General features: G+C 52.6%; 1 protein-coding gene across 2 annotated transcripts in view; it reads right to left on the reverse strand.

Annotated features, from left to right (window-relative positions):
* GNAO1 (G protein subunit alpha o1) overlaps nt 1-14,908 on the reverse strand; it is a 134,929-nt gene that overhangs the window by 48,586 nt on the left and 71,435 nt on the right. The window lies entirely within an intron of this gene.

The raw sequence follows: 14,908 nt of genomic DNA on the forward strand, positions 1-14,908 counted from the left end.
ACACATATTTCTCATCAGCAGACAGCCGAGTTGGCACTACATATGTGCAGAGCCTCTTGGAAGCAGAAGGAAATCCAGGTATGTACAAGTATATTCTACACTTACCGGAGTGATGCATGCCCTGCAACGATCCCTGTTTTACCACGTACGTGACCTTGCTGAAACAGGGACCGTCTGTAGCAGAAAGGACGGCAGAAAGGCTCCAGGAACAGAGCTTTTCAGATGCTGGTTTATTGCTTTTTTTTTTTTTGAATTCCTGTTCTTTCCTACGAGCCTGTCTCTGCTACGGGGGCTAACTCCTGTTAACACATAACACCTTGGCTGTCTGCACTGCTTTCTGACTCAGATGGAGAGGAATCTCCTGTGGTTAAGGAGTATGGCAGGGAGGGCAGGGCCAGCTGGTGACTTTCGGATGGAATCTTTTTTGGTGAGAAAAATCTGATTCAGTGGAACCGCAACTTTTCCTGCAGGATATTGCTCTGACACAGCTCGGGTCTGGAAGATGTCTCAGATTTAGGATGGGAACGTCTAGACAGACTTGGAACAGCTGAGCACAGCCCTCCTGTAATGGCCCACAGGGGCTGATGCTTCCCTCGTTTGTGAGGCAGGACACCCGAATTTGTGGCCACCTCTGCTCGTGTTGCAGTAAGGAGCCTTCCTGCAACTCCCACGGGCTCCTGGAACCCCAGGGCTGTTGGCTAATCCATAGAGGTTTTCTTTCATAGCTTTGTTAATTGAAAAAATTGGAGAAGTCTCACATTTCTGCCAGCTGACACTAAACCAATTATTATTACTATAATTAATTGGCAAAGAGGAGCTCTTATCCCGCATTTGTGCTTACAGCAAGCTAGTGAAGACGACCTCCTTGTTTCATTACCTTTACTCTTGTCCCACTTGTACATCCCTATTTCCATCCCTGTACATCCCCATCCCTATTTCCCACCGGGCTGGGTCTCTGTGGGCAGCTGTAGGGTTCACAAGCTGTAGGGCCAGCCTCACCTCCCCATCCCGCTGGAGAATCAGATCCCTGGGGTCTGTGCTTCCAAAACATTGCTGCAAACATCACTTTGCTGAGTGACCGGGATGTCCCCAACCCCTGGAGCTCTGGTGCTGGAAGATCCTGTGTTCCTGTGTTTCTGCTCTATGAAGAGGAGATGGAAAACAAACCGAGCTGCCCGAGGGACCGTTTTTTTGGTCACTGCCATGACTAGACGTGGAGGAGCGCTGGTGCTGAGGAGCACCACGATAACCTAGGTGCATGGCTGGGAAAGGCAGCGCGTGTGACACAGACTGCACGGCCAGGATCAAAACCCTTCCGCAGCCTCTGTTTAATGAAACTGATGAAAAATCACAGGGCACCGAACTGCTAGCACTGCAGACAGAAGCTGCTGGAGATTTCAGCACTCAAAGAGCTTCAAGTCCCCAGAACATCAGGTCCTTACGGGCTGAAGAAGTCTCAGTACTGTATGGAGACATCATCCCATAAAACTTAATGGGGTGGAGTCTCTATGCTTTGAAGACTTTATGAACATGAAGTCTTTTTCACAGAATGCTTCATTTTTCAGTGCCCAGAAATCCGTCTAGCCCTCCGAACAGACTCTGCTCATTTTGGAGAAATAGTATTGGTGACTCACACCTCCAAGCCAAGGCAAACGAAGAACCTTGAAGAGCTCAGTTAATTTCAAAAGCTTGTTTTCTGCCCCGGAGGGCTTTGTGAGCTCAGTGAATATTCATAAATCATCGGTATGGCTTTCCTGCCCTGCTGCAGCTGTAATTCTTCTCCTTCCACAGGTTCTAAATAACGGAAGACCTGCTAAAGGCCGGCGGGCTTGGGGCTGCCGTCCAGCCCACGGAGACACCGCTGGCTTCAGACGGGACCGTGTGCTTAGCAAGCTGCCCAGGCTGTTCTGCAGCAAGAGGCTTTCATTTAGGGAGGTAGGAAGCCTCTCATATGTTACCTTCAATCAGGTAGGGGGGATTTACAGGCGTAAGCCTCAGATCTGCTCATCTGTGATGGCAAAGCACATCTGAAGCTGGGCAGGGCCTGGGTGCTGCTGGCCTTTGAGCATTTAGCTGGGGGTTGCTTTCTGCAGGGCATCAGAGGGAATGTCACGGTTGTCGTATTTGCTGTGCTGGGAAATAGCTGCCTCAGCCTTCCTGCTATTGGGACGCGCAGCTGTCCCCGTGAAGTGAGACCCAGTGCAGGTGGGTTTGAGCAGAAGACACCGAGGAGCTGCGATGGCAGAACGGGAGCGCACGGGGACAAGCATCTCAGGCCACAGGTATCGCGTCTGCTCGGGCCAGCTGTGGGGCTCAGCTCACAGGGCAGGGCGTTATTTTGGTCGGTGCCAGCAGAGAGAAGCTGCAGCAGCCCCGCAGTCCCCGGGAGTCTCTTCTGGGGACTGTGAGGCTCCCTGCAGGGGCTGCAGCTGGGGCAGGGCCCCGGCGGGCAGGAAGGCTCCTTGCTCCTGCCGAACAGGAGCAGCCCTGTCCCAGACTGGGTTTTATTTTGCCCTGTGAACCATTCGACTCTTGGTTTTGTACACCCAGCAAAAGCAGGGGAAAGGAGCAGTTTTATAAATGCTCCTCCCCCCTACCAAGGATAAAGCCCCTCTGTCAAGGAGCGTGGGGCCATCCATGAGTCCATGCATTTGTTAGATGCTTTAACGAGCAATTAAGGATCCAGGAAGAGAAGATCCCCCTTTTTCACTCTCCAGGCTGCATCTCAAGCTGGGAATGACATTAAAATCTGCAGCCCCCTCCGGGCCCAGCAGGTAGGTTTTTAAATACTGCCTGATTGACTTTTCTCCTCCCGCCTCCCCCGGGTCTGGCGCTCCCTCTTCTCCCGAGGTGAGAGGCGCTGAGCCTCCTGCCACGCTTTGCGTCTGTACTGAAGCGAGCAATTAAATAAAGCAAAACAAACCAGACCAACCGTCCCCCCCTCCCGCCCTGCCTCGCAGCTCCCATCCGATGGGGATTTAGTTAATGAATATCACGGTGGTATTTCAGCTACCTCAGGAGCTAAAAATAAGCAGCAGCCTGCCCCTGGGACCGCTGGAAGGAGGCACAAAATGGTGCAGTGCTTCCTCCCCCATCCCTGCCCCTGCACGTCCCCAGAGACTCCCCTCTGTGCTCTCGGGGTGGATGCCTGGACTGGCAACACGAGCAGCGTTCGCCATCTCGTCTCTGGGGCGATGCTGCGAAGGGTGCCGTGATTTCCTGGCTGGTGGGCATGTCTCCGAAGAGGTCTCATCCGCTCGCTTGTGTCTTGGGAGGCTGGACAGCTTGCTGCCTCCTTGGCTGGGTGTCATGGCGAGGGCTGGGGTGATTTAACGCGGAGCTGCTGGGTTTTTGGATTGGTGCCGGTCTCCTTCAGGCTGGTTCTTATCTGGGAGGAGTGTGACCCCGTGCATCCCGCAGCTACATCAAGTGGCTGTGGCGTGTTTCACTGCGGGTCAGACCCTGACCTCAAGCTGATTGTCTTTGGGTTATTCATTACCGAGAGCAGGATTTGTTCAGCTCTGTGTCACTCCCGAGTGCTGAATGTGTCCACCTACAGCATGAAAATCGGAGCTGGCTGGCTGGGTGTTGGCTGGGAGAAAGAGCCGAGCTCCCAAACCGTGGGACCGTAAATTACACGCTCGGTCTCTAATGATCAAGCTAAAAGACCAAACAGACCAAAAAACCTGCACTCCAGTCGGCGACTGGGGAGGGTTCTGTACGGCTGGGACAAAGCAGGATTCTACAAGACAGTGAAGTCCACGGACAGACGTGAAGAAGCAGCTTGGTAACTTTCTGGGAAGTCACCGAGTCTTTTCTTTTCACCCTGCGTTATGCATCTAGCTTTGCATCAGACACGCGGTACAAACCCAGTTCACACGGGGAGCTGTTTTCTCACTAACCTGGACATAACTACAGTTATTTAATTGTCTCCCATATGTCATTGTCACTGAGCACACAGGGGACGTTCAGCAAGCAAACTTACGACTTCGCTTGCAGCAGCCACATATCCCAATTAATTTGTTGCCTTCCTGGAAGGAAGAGGGGCTCCCCATAGCAGACAGACATTACCGGCAGTCATGTTTGTCTGTGCAAGCTATTATTTTTCATCATGCAGATATAAATCACTCCTAATTATTTGTTCCTCACCCAGCTATGATCCGTGCCTGCAAATGTCAGCAGAGCTGCTCATGCCCTCGCCGCCGCAGCGCTGCATTGAAGTGGGGCTCCAAGGTCCCCATCTCTCTGATCATCCCAGGGTACATCTCAGCTGCGACCCTTTGAAGCTGTCTGGACATTAATTAGGGGACTTTTTTCCCATTAAGCAATAGTCTTCTGGATGGAGAGACTTTAGGGGAGAGGGAGGGACTTTTAGGAGAGACTTTTAGAGACTTATGTGAAGCTATGTAGTACAAATCTGCTAAACCTTATGGAGCGGCACTGACTTACGCTCACAGGAGAGCTGACCCCACTGCGTCATGCTGTATGGTGCTTTTCTTTGGAGAACTAAATCTCAGTAAATATGATTTTTTGCTGTTATTTACTCTGACTAATCATACATGTCACTCAGCCTATCTCAAAGGTTAACACTGGGCCAATTTCCTCTGGTGGCGTGTTGTACTCAAAGCTGCATCTCCGCGTTCCAGAAAATCCATGCAGTACAAGAAGAGAGGCACTAAATTTTACTGGTAGTGCAAGAAAAATCAGAGATGTGGTGCTTGTCATCGGCAAGCCAGTCTTGTGTAACCCAGCACAACCGAGAAGAGGAGTGGCTGTGCCAGGCCAGGAACCTGGGTGAAATCAAACTGATTTCTTCACAGCATCCAGCATCCGCAAAAGATGTCCCTGGAGGGGGGACCGTTTTTGGGGACCAGGTCCTGGCCTCGAGGCACAGCTGTATGCATCTCTGCCACTTCAGGGAGAGAAACGAGGACCTGTAACTCGGGGGCAGAATGTGGCTCATAAATCAAAAACCTCCTCCTTAGACAGCAGCTCAGGAATCTGGACCGTGTTTCACAGCTGAAGTGTGGCTGCATCACAGCAAAAGCTGGTTATTTTCACACTATTTGCAGCCTGAATGAATTCTGGAAACAAAGCAAGGCTTGGGAATACGCCTCTTCCAGAGTCAGTCAGGGCCCGGGTCCAAGTCCATAGGAGTTTCTGTAGACACTGAATAAACAGTCACACGTATGACTCTCCCCCTCACTCGCCCTCGCTCTCACACATCTGTGTTTCAGCACTGACCCCCAAATCTGTGGAAATCTGTCTGGCACGAAGCCGCTGCCGTGCGCCGCGGCAGTGCTCACCTTCAGACACCCACCCACCTCCGCGTTTAATCCAGGCCTCCCACCTCTGCCTGGCACGCAATCCAACAGGCCATGGAAGGTGCTGAGCTCTAAAAAAACCCTCTCCGGTGGCTTCAAGCCGAACCCTTGAGGGCACACCTTGAGGTGGGCCCCAAAGCTCATACCCCTGCCCAGGCCTGGCCGCAGCCTCCCCAGAAAGGCCCTGAGGCGGTGTCTGCGCCCTGCAGTGCCTGCGGGGGCTTTGCGCTGAGGCAAGGCCCGTGCTGCTCTCTAACAACCTGCAGGCAGCAAGGCCAAGCCTACCAAATTAAGTTAGCGATGGCTGGCTTTCCACAACGTCACGCCAGCCCGTCTTCCACCCTGCCTGTGCAGAAGAGCTGACGGAAAGGTTGGGTGACTCGGGTGCGGTGCCAGAGGGCTGCTGTCTGTCTGCTCGCAGGCAATTTTGTTCAGAGAACAGCCCGACAGCCCCGCTGACGTGCACGGCTCTCCTCCCGAGGCTGTGCTGTCTGGCTCGCAATTAGCAAAGCCCTGGTTTTCATATCCTCCTGGAGCCAGGATGGGCCCTTCACCTCGGACTGCCTCGGCCAAACGCCGTGTGTGTGTCTGGTGTTTGGTCTAGGATCTCCCTTCCTCCCGAAACGCCGTTCCTGCTGTGGTTTCTGCCCGCTGCTTCCTGCTTGGGGAGACACCGAGCAGGGCTGATAGCGGAGGTTATTATGGCTCCAAAGCAGCTTTGTCTGTGGTACGACTTCGGTTCCTCGCCATTCTGTGTGATACCGCAGCTGGCCAAATAAACCTGGCAAGCTCTGATGTGGGTACAAGCCTCGTTCCCCCCTCCCTGTTTGCTTGGCCCTACTGACTCTGCCTGGCAATCCTGGGACCTGATGAAGGTAAAATTTTGGCTGATGGAGGTGAAATTTTTGCATGGACTGGATGAAGCCCTTGGGCTGCCAATTGGCCACCTCCATTGGAAAAGCTCCTGCAGCCCTGTATCCTGTAGGAAATAGTGCTTCCCTCACCAGAGGGGTGGAAAAGTCCCGCCACCCGACCACACAGACCTCAGCGAAGGCAAGTCACCTGCCAAAGTCACCTTGTTCAGGACATCGTGGGGCCCTCCCCTGTTCTTGAGGAGCTCCGAGCTCCTGATCTGGGCGAGGCAAACACAGTGGAGAGAGGATCTGGTTTTCCATGCAAGGATGGGAAAGCCAGGAGGAATATGCTAAATGGTCTCAAAATAGGTCCTGAACCACTAGCTGCAGCGAAAGGTAAGGAAATGACACCCGGTCTGTCCTGATTGCACTAATTCAACAAAGCACCTGGCCGTGTGGAGCACCTGGCGTGGGTTTTCCTGCCACGCTACGCAGGGCTATCTTGGCACGCGAGTGAGATGGACACAGCCGCGGTGCTCGTTTCCACGCCACTCAGAACCAATTCCCTTTTTCTATCGCAGGAAACCTTCTCCTTTATATTATATATTCCTATCCCTTGCAAGGGAGCAGGTGGAGGTGCTACTAGGTGAAAAAGTGGCACCATGTCAGCGTCCCTCTGAGGACAGCACGCTTTGGCGGGTTCTCTGTCCTACAGGCACCGAGCAAAGGGCCTGGGTAAGGGACCTGCGAGCCCCAACTGGATCCCTCGCTCCCAGGAAGGGCTGTCGGTACCTTCAGGCACACACAGCGCTGCCCACCAGGGAGAGGATGAGCGAGGGAGGCGCAGATGGGGGGCATTAGCCGCATGGCTTCATGCTCTGCAGGGAAGTGCTCTGATGCGGCGGTGAGGAGGGGACTGGGAGCATGGAAAGCCGAGAGAGCGAAATCCTTGCGGTGCATTGCTCTTGCTTCTCTGCCCTTCTCCTCTCTCTAAAATCTTCTCTGCTGGGTGAAAGTCCATGAAATTAAACAGCAGTGGAGTGCTTATGTTGCAGAGTACGGCAGGGGAATGTCTGATATCCCACGGTGGGAGAGCAGCTGGGGAAACTGCATCGGCTCCTGCGATGTGACAAATAAATGACTGTCCTGCGGTCCCTGCGAAGCGAGGGACTGAAGATGGGCTGGGTGGGAGGGATGGGAACTCCGGGAACATGCCGGGGCCCCCATGGAGCCTCTGCTGGGTTCAGGAATTAACCATGGCTTTAGCCTGCATGTTTTCCAGTCTTTGGATGTCTTTAAGATTTTCCACACCAGCATCCCTCCCGCTTAAGGGTGGCAGGGCAGGGGGGACACTGACTCTGTCCCGAGAGCTCTCCTAGCCACAAAGGGCAAGGGGCATTCTCCTTTCAGCAGAACGGGAAAACAGCCCCGGCGGTGGGAGTGATCTCAGTACAAAGCAGAATTTTTTAACATCTCTGGCTAAATGCCGCTCATGGATGATGATTTATAGGGCAGCGTCCTCCTGCTGGGAAGCCGTGCAGTGCGGGAACCCAGTAATTAGTCTAATGTTCAGGGCTCGATGCTGAACGGTGGGTGCTAATATCCACTCCACGATTAATCCAGCAGATTTATCAGGGCATCGTACGACAGAGGACCAAGTCTGTAGGTTGCAGTTCCCTGAAGGAAGTGCCAGTGTTTTGATCAGAAAGAGCTTTGTTTCGTTTTATTTTTCCATTTTACTTCGTGATCTGTATTAAAGATGCATGCTTAGAGGACAAGGGGGACAGAAAAAATCCACACAGACCAATAATCCTACCAAATTTCAGCTCCCTGTGGCATCTTGGTTGCCTCTTTTCTTCTCTGTAAGCCGTATGTTCTCTTGGGATATCTGGTTAGGGATTTCTTCCTGCTCTCCATGGAAATAGCTACAGCAGGGGGTCGGTGGGGTGTCTGCAGCCCACGCCTTCTGCCTGACAGGGTGTCCCAAAATTACTTCTTACGTTGATGGTGGGAGACCAGGTATCACAGATGCCAAATAATAATGGATTTTCCACTTGGCAGCAGAACTTAAAATTAGACGATGTGAAAAATCGGCTTGGATCAAACGCTTTCCTCTGCCTTCCTCTGTAAACCCCCAAACCTCTGAAAATTTCATTTCACACCCAGCCAAAGCACTTTCCTTGAGCCCTACCAATATACTTCGTCTTGGTTTGAGTTTTTCAGGGGGTGGGACGATATTGTTTGAAATGCAGGCCAATTTTCAAGCAGAAAATCTGTTTCCAAATGAGTTGGAAAAAATCATCAAATCGCTCTGGCCTTTCAGGAATGAAAATTTATTTTCTTCCTTTTGAAAAATTCTCCAAATTTTCAAAGAACCTCATCTTGGCCATGACTACCTCTAGATTTTGACCACATTTAACAAGTGTTTTTGCTTTCTTTTAGACTGTTTTTCAGTAAATTCATCAAGTATTTCTGTCCAGGTCTAGTAATAAGCACACCAGGACCCTGCTTATCAGGAATCCTTTGTTCGCCGCTTATTTACAGTTTTAATTTGGATTCGACCCGCAATTCTCTGTCTTCCCATCTGGTATTCCTTCATCAAATGCCTCAAAAGATGATCGCCGCTGAGTGCAGATGAAAGGGTTTTACTTGTGTTCGACTTGAGCTTTAGACGAGCAAAACGGGGTTCGTAAAGTCTGACATCTACACGGCCCAGGAAATTGTGCCAGAAACAGCTTCCGAAATCCAGCAAAGCTGCGCATACCCCAGGGAAGTGTTTGAAAATGCTGTTCTTAAAGCTTTTGGGATGTCTGCAAGCCCCCAGAGTAAATCCCAGTGAAGCCAGCCCTTCCTCCTCAGCCTCTGGAGAAGAGCAAGAGCATGTGGACCTACGGTGAAATAGAAGCACGGAGTTGCAGGGTGTAACCCTTGTAGCCAACGTTTTTTCCAGTTCCAGAGGAAGAAAAAAGCTCTGAGGAGGATTTATGGTCAGGATGCACGTACACACGGCGAGAGACGGGATGGCACTGGGGTTTTACAGCTGTCCTGGCAATCGGCTGAACATTAACTAACAGGGCATCACGTATGGCAGCGAGGGCACTTGGGGAACTGAGTCACTTCTGCAAACTCGCCTCAGCTTCCTTTGTTTGTTTAAAGAAGTACTTTGTGAAGAGGGCTCCCAGAAAAACGGCAGTGCTCTGCTTCACACAGCTTTCCCTACCAAGCACGATTATTTTCTGGGGAGCCGCTATAAAAAGAGAAGATGGAAAATCTGCTCTTCTTTGTGTGCAAACCTGCAGTAGCTCCAAGATGTTCCCTGGCAGCGGCTCCCGATGCAGCTACCGAAGACAGCTGCCCCAGTAACGCACACACCTACTGCCTTCGACTACGCTGGTTGCATCCTTCTTTCTTTTTTCTTTTTGTCAGTCTCCAGCTGCACACAGGCAGCGATGGAGCCGCACGGAGATCCCCGGGGCCTCTGAGCTCACGTTAACGTGGTGCAGGGGACGGGCTGAAAGGAGATGAGATGCCATCCGCTGGTCAGCAAGGTTTCCCCCATGACTTATCATTACTGCAGCCTTCCTTTAGCTTAATTTCCAGCTGCCCATGAAGCCTCCTCTGCAGGGAGGACCGGGATGTCTAAGAAACGGGGAAGGAGGAGCATTTGGATGAAGTCCCGCTGGGAGGGGAAGAGGGATCTGGTGGGGTCTGTAGACCCACTGAGGACACGGGTGCAGAAGTGGCTGTTGGAGGTGTCTGCGACTGCCTAGAAGGAGCCCCAGAATTTACAGGGGATGAAAGACAAATCTGCAGCTCAATTTCCCCTGTGCTGCTCTATCTCCAGCAAAATCTAGACACCAGTGCCTGCAAGAGGCTCAGAGGAGCTCTTCCTTTGATCAGCAGGGCTTTCAGAGACTCACCCTCAGCAAGTTTCTGCTTAGCAGAGCCAAGTCCACACTCACACATTTGCTTATACATCATTCTGCGTTGCAGGGAACTGATGTCCTATATTTTCCTTACAATAGCAGCAAGAAAGCTCCTCAGGCCTTTGGCAGGACATGGATGGGAGAAGGAGGAGAAGGGGAGAGAGGCCAGGAGGGAAATCTGGTGGCCTGAGGCCACCTGTGGTCACCTCTGTCTCGTCTCTGCCCATGGCTGGGTGCAGGGCTCGGGCTGGGTTTCCTGCCGGCCTGAGAAATGAAACAGAAAGGCCACTTCTGGGGAGCCAGGTGTGAGCGTTTCCACCCCAGGGGAATCTGTGCTCAGGGCTATTAGCAAGAACTTTTATTTTCAGAGAGGGTGGATAAATGGGGCTTCGGGTGCAGCATCGGATGACAGGTTAGTCTGTAAAATAAGATGCCAGCAGAGGTACCTGTAACGGCTTAACGAGGGTAGGCAGAAATAGGCTGGGGGCCCAGAAGAAATCTTTGATGCTGTTGTGTTTATTTATTATTTATTCTTCTGGCACAAATATAGCATCAAAGAATGTCAAAACCAAAAGGCCCATAACCTGCTGTAGCTGGGTAAGTCCTACATCTCCGTGACCATAGCAGCACGTAGTATTGGCAAGGGTGCCCAGCAGCGATGGCATAAAAGAGCCCTTGGTCCAGTGAGGATGCACCAGAAAGGATAGGAAAATCTGGGAGCATCTTGCTGGCCTGGGCATCCCTGAGTCTCAGCAGCGATGTAAAAAAGTCATGAAACAGTAAAAGTGCTCATTTGTGGATATCCCTCTGTGATACATGTGGGGAATCCCCCTAAAGCACATCGGTGCCCTTGCAGAGCATCTCAGGCCCCGCAGGGAGGCTCGTGGTGGTGGCACCAGCGCCTGCAGCCAGGAGGGGAAATAGCTGCAACTCCCCAAGCCCTACCTTCAGACCCCCGTGCAGCTGCGGCTGGGTAGCGCTCAGCTCCGCGGCATCCTATTTCTGTGCTCTCCTCCTTCCCCTCCGCTGCTTCTCCCGCTCTTTGCGAGAGCCACCCCGGCTCTGCCAGCAGCTGGGAGCCCCCTCGCGTCCCACGGAGCAGAGGATGGTGCTGGCATGAGGAGCAAGGCCTAGATACTGGTATTAAAAAATAAGTATATGTATATACATATATTCATTTCTTTCTGCAATACCTTTGCTGGCTTGGAAATATTTCAGCTACCAGCAGGGGATTAGGGAGCTTCTTTTAATCAGCTTTTGTTTCTGTTTTCTTTTATATACACCTTTGCAGAGGGGAGAGCAGCAGCCTGCAAGGAAGCGTTCGCTCTGTGGGGGCTGAGGAACGGCATGAGTCCTGTCCCTTCCCCAGGGACCCCGCAGCAGCCCCGCACCTCTCCTACAGCCGTGCTCGGGGCAGGAGGAGCTGCACAGCTCCGAGCCGGGGGGATCCTTGTGCTGCTCCCCGGCTCGCCCCGTGCCACAGGGCAGGAAAACTCGGAGTTGGGTTAGGAGAGCTGGCTCTGCCGCCATCGCCAGCCTCCAGCAACGCCCCTGCATGCGCAGCGCTCCCCGGAGATGCGATCCTGGCAGGCGAGCCGCGCCGCAGGACATATCCCCAGTGGGGCGAGCCATGCCGGTGAGCCACTCGCCTTCCCTCTGCCTCCCGTGGCTACTTTCTGCGCTGGCTACGAGCCCGCTGCATCTTTGTGTGGTTAACAAAAATAACCTACAAGTAGTCGGGAGCAGACAGAGCGATCCCAGAGACTCCAGCCATCGAAGGGGCTTTGTTTCCAAGGCGACATCTTGTCTCCTAGCTGCAAAAGGCCACGGGAATGAAGGCAGCCTATGGAAAATGAATAGCTTGATGACAACAACAACAAAAATCTGCTGGGGAGCGTATCAGGAAGGGAGGGGAGAGAGGGGTGTCCTTAGGGGGGGCAGGAAAGCGCCAGGAGTGGCTGTACAGAGCAGGGAAATGGACAGGGTGCGATTTATCCCCCGAGAAGCACGGTCCTGCCCCCATTGAAATGCACAGCACCGCTTCCATCGCCTTAATGGGAGCAGGGGAGCTTGCACAAATCAGCTATTCTTTTCTTTCCCCTTTTTTAAGCTACAGTGTTTGAAGATCCGAGCTAGTTAAAAATAATCCATTGTCCGAGGCAGAGCCTTCCCGGGTCCCGGGAGCTCTGCGGCATTGATGGGAACCACAACGGGTCCCTGCTGCCTCCTGGCCCCACGCCGCGGGGCAGCGGGATGGGACATGCCGCGGGACATCCCTCACAACCTTCCCATTACAAAAGAAACCCATTTCCCCCCCATTTTTGAGGCTTCCAGAGCTGTATAGCACGTTACCCTGAATATCCATGTGAATCCGGGCTGCAGAATGAACCCGGTTTGGTTGTGCTAAGGCTGCACGTGGGCTGTGGGTGATGTCTGTGCCCCCAGCCCACCAGTGACACCCACGGCACGTCCCACAGCACCCTGCCCAGATGAGGAAAGGTGCGGTGCCATTTAATGTGCTCCTCGCCCTTCGGTGAGTGGCTGCAGTGGTAAATGCCCCTGGGATTGCGTACGGGATTGATATCAGACTGGAGGAGAGAGCAGAGACCTTGCCTGCAGATGCCCTGCTCTTGCTTTCCCTTCCCTCCTGTCTCATGGGAACGCCTAAAGCTTGGGGTGGTGAATGCCAAGCCAGCTGCTGGATCTTTGGGTCAGGCTCGGAGGAGGAGGAGAAGGAGGAGGAAGAAGAAGCGTGAGCTTTTCCCCAGGCTGGAGCCAGCCTCGGGTCAGCACAGGACAAGGCAGCCCTGGGAGCGTGGGCTCTCCCCAGCCCAGCAGGAGCAGGACGTGCCTCTGCTTTCCTTCACCCCCTCTGTCAAGAGCAAACGTGCTCTCCCTCTCCTTTTCCTCAGAGGCTCTTTTGGATGATGAACGACTTGCCCATTGATGTCCTGCCTGACGCTGAGACATTTTATTTAACGGATGTCTTTCCTTTGTACCTTCTCTCAATCAATACCATGTGAGCAAAAGGTTCGTGAAGGGAGAGCCGCTGGCTCAGCCCGACATGGGAAATGCTCCCCCCGTACTTTCTTTTTTGCACCCTCAACTGTGGGCAGAGCAGCTCTGCACAGATGGATGACTGCTATTTATTATTCATCGTGGTATGCTATGCGGGGCTCTATCTGAGCAAGTTTTGAGACTGAGCAGGTTTGCTTCTCGCTCCCTCTCCTTGCAATGGTTTTATTTCAGCTTAATGCCAGGGAATTCCTCCCGAACCGCCCCAGCAGAGAGCAAGCCTGGACAATGGAGAGCTCCTGGGACTTGGGGCTGGACCGGTAGGGACAAGACTCGGGTTTTAAGAATCACAAAGAGCATCTCTATGAGTAGCCCTGAAAAGCTATAGCAAACAACAAAATGATAAGGCCAGGGCTATGGTGGCTTCTCCTTGCTGGACAAGGCTTGCTGTGGTTCAGGAGACAGCGATCTTCCCCTGGACACAGCGAACAATGCCATGGGCTGGTGTCTTTGATGTCAGATCCGCCTTTGGATGACACTGCTTGCATCAAAACCAGCATGGCAATTTTACCGTCTTTCCCACTGCTTTTTCCTTCCAGAGCTGTGACTTCCATTGTTACGTGCCTCAACTTCATTTCTAGAAGAAATGATTCCTACAGACCAGATCTAGTTTTCACTTGCAAATACTCCAGGACCACTCTTGAAGCTCACAGCCACGCTTAAGCGTGCCGTCTACTTGTTGGCACCACCCTCTGTACAACTAGCTCTCAAAATAGCTCATAATATTAATACAGGGGCTGGGGTTTTCTAAAGCACTTGCTATTGACCTAACCTGATCCACACTGAGCTCAACTGTAGACTGTTATCAACAGGGCAACCTGAACGCTCCTGAAAATCCCATTGCTTCGGTGTAATAGAGAAAATAGGCTTTTCAGGATGAATTTTTACTGGCTTGTTAAAAATTCTCATCTAGACTTCTCTTAATATGTACCAGCTCGCATCTTTCATGCTATCTGCATGGACAGGCTTGCCATTATGTCTGAATGAATAAGCAGTGGTCAGAGCTGGTGGTACAGCCAGCTGGGTGACCAGCTCCTGCTCACTGTTTGCTGGCTGATTTCTCACCTTGTTTAACTTCAAGAGCCCTCCAGCAGGTGACAATACAGCTGTTACCCCTGGTGCTAATACAATCAGGAGTTGAGCACCTGTTGGACAGCCTGGAGCACGCCAGTCCCTTCCGGAAAACCTGCACAATTTTCTGTGCCACCCTTGTGCTTCCTCTGGCTTAGCTCGCTGGCTCTTGACAAACACGCACAGCTTGGCGTCCAGACCTACGGCACAGAGATACACAATGCGTGCTCAGATCCCCTCTGCAGATACAAATTGTCAAGTTTTTCAACCTCCCTTTCAGCTGCTATCTTCAGGTCAAGCTGGAAACGCGTTTGCAGTACGTGTTTGCCGACCAGAATAAAGCTCTCCATAGCTCTTCGCCGCTTCTTGTGAGCCACCGTGTTTAGTAATGAGGCCATTGATGGAGCAGCGGTATGTTCTTTTGTCCCTGCCAAAACCCCACTCCCTCCTATTCAGCTCAACAAGATGCAAAAAGCCTGGTGCTGCCAAGTGTCCTTTCAGCTGCCAGAGGAGAAGCAGCTAGTCAAACGAATGAAAGCGCTGGGCTGAGAGCGCTGGTGCCAGGCTCCGGCCCCAGCTCACAGCCCGCTGATCTCAGGCCGGCAGCTTGGGGCTCACGGCCGGATCCGGCTTTGCCCCATCCCACCGTGGGCACCGG

This window comes from Oxyura jamaicensis, chromosome 11 (genome assembly GCF_011077185.1).
Source record: "Oxyura jamaicensis isolate SHBP4307 breed ruddy duck chromosome 11, BPBGC_Ojam_1.0, whole genome shotgun sequence".
Classification (NCBI taxonomy): Eukaryota; Metazoa; Chordata; class Aves; order Anseriformes; family Anatidae; genus Oxyura; species Oxyura jamaicensis.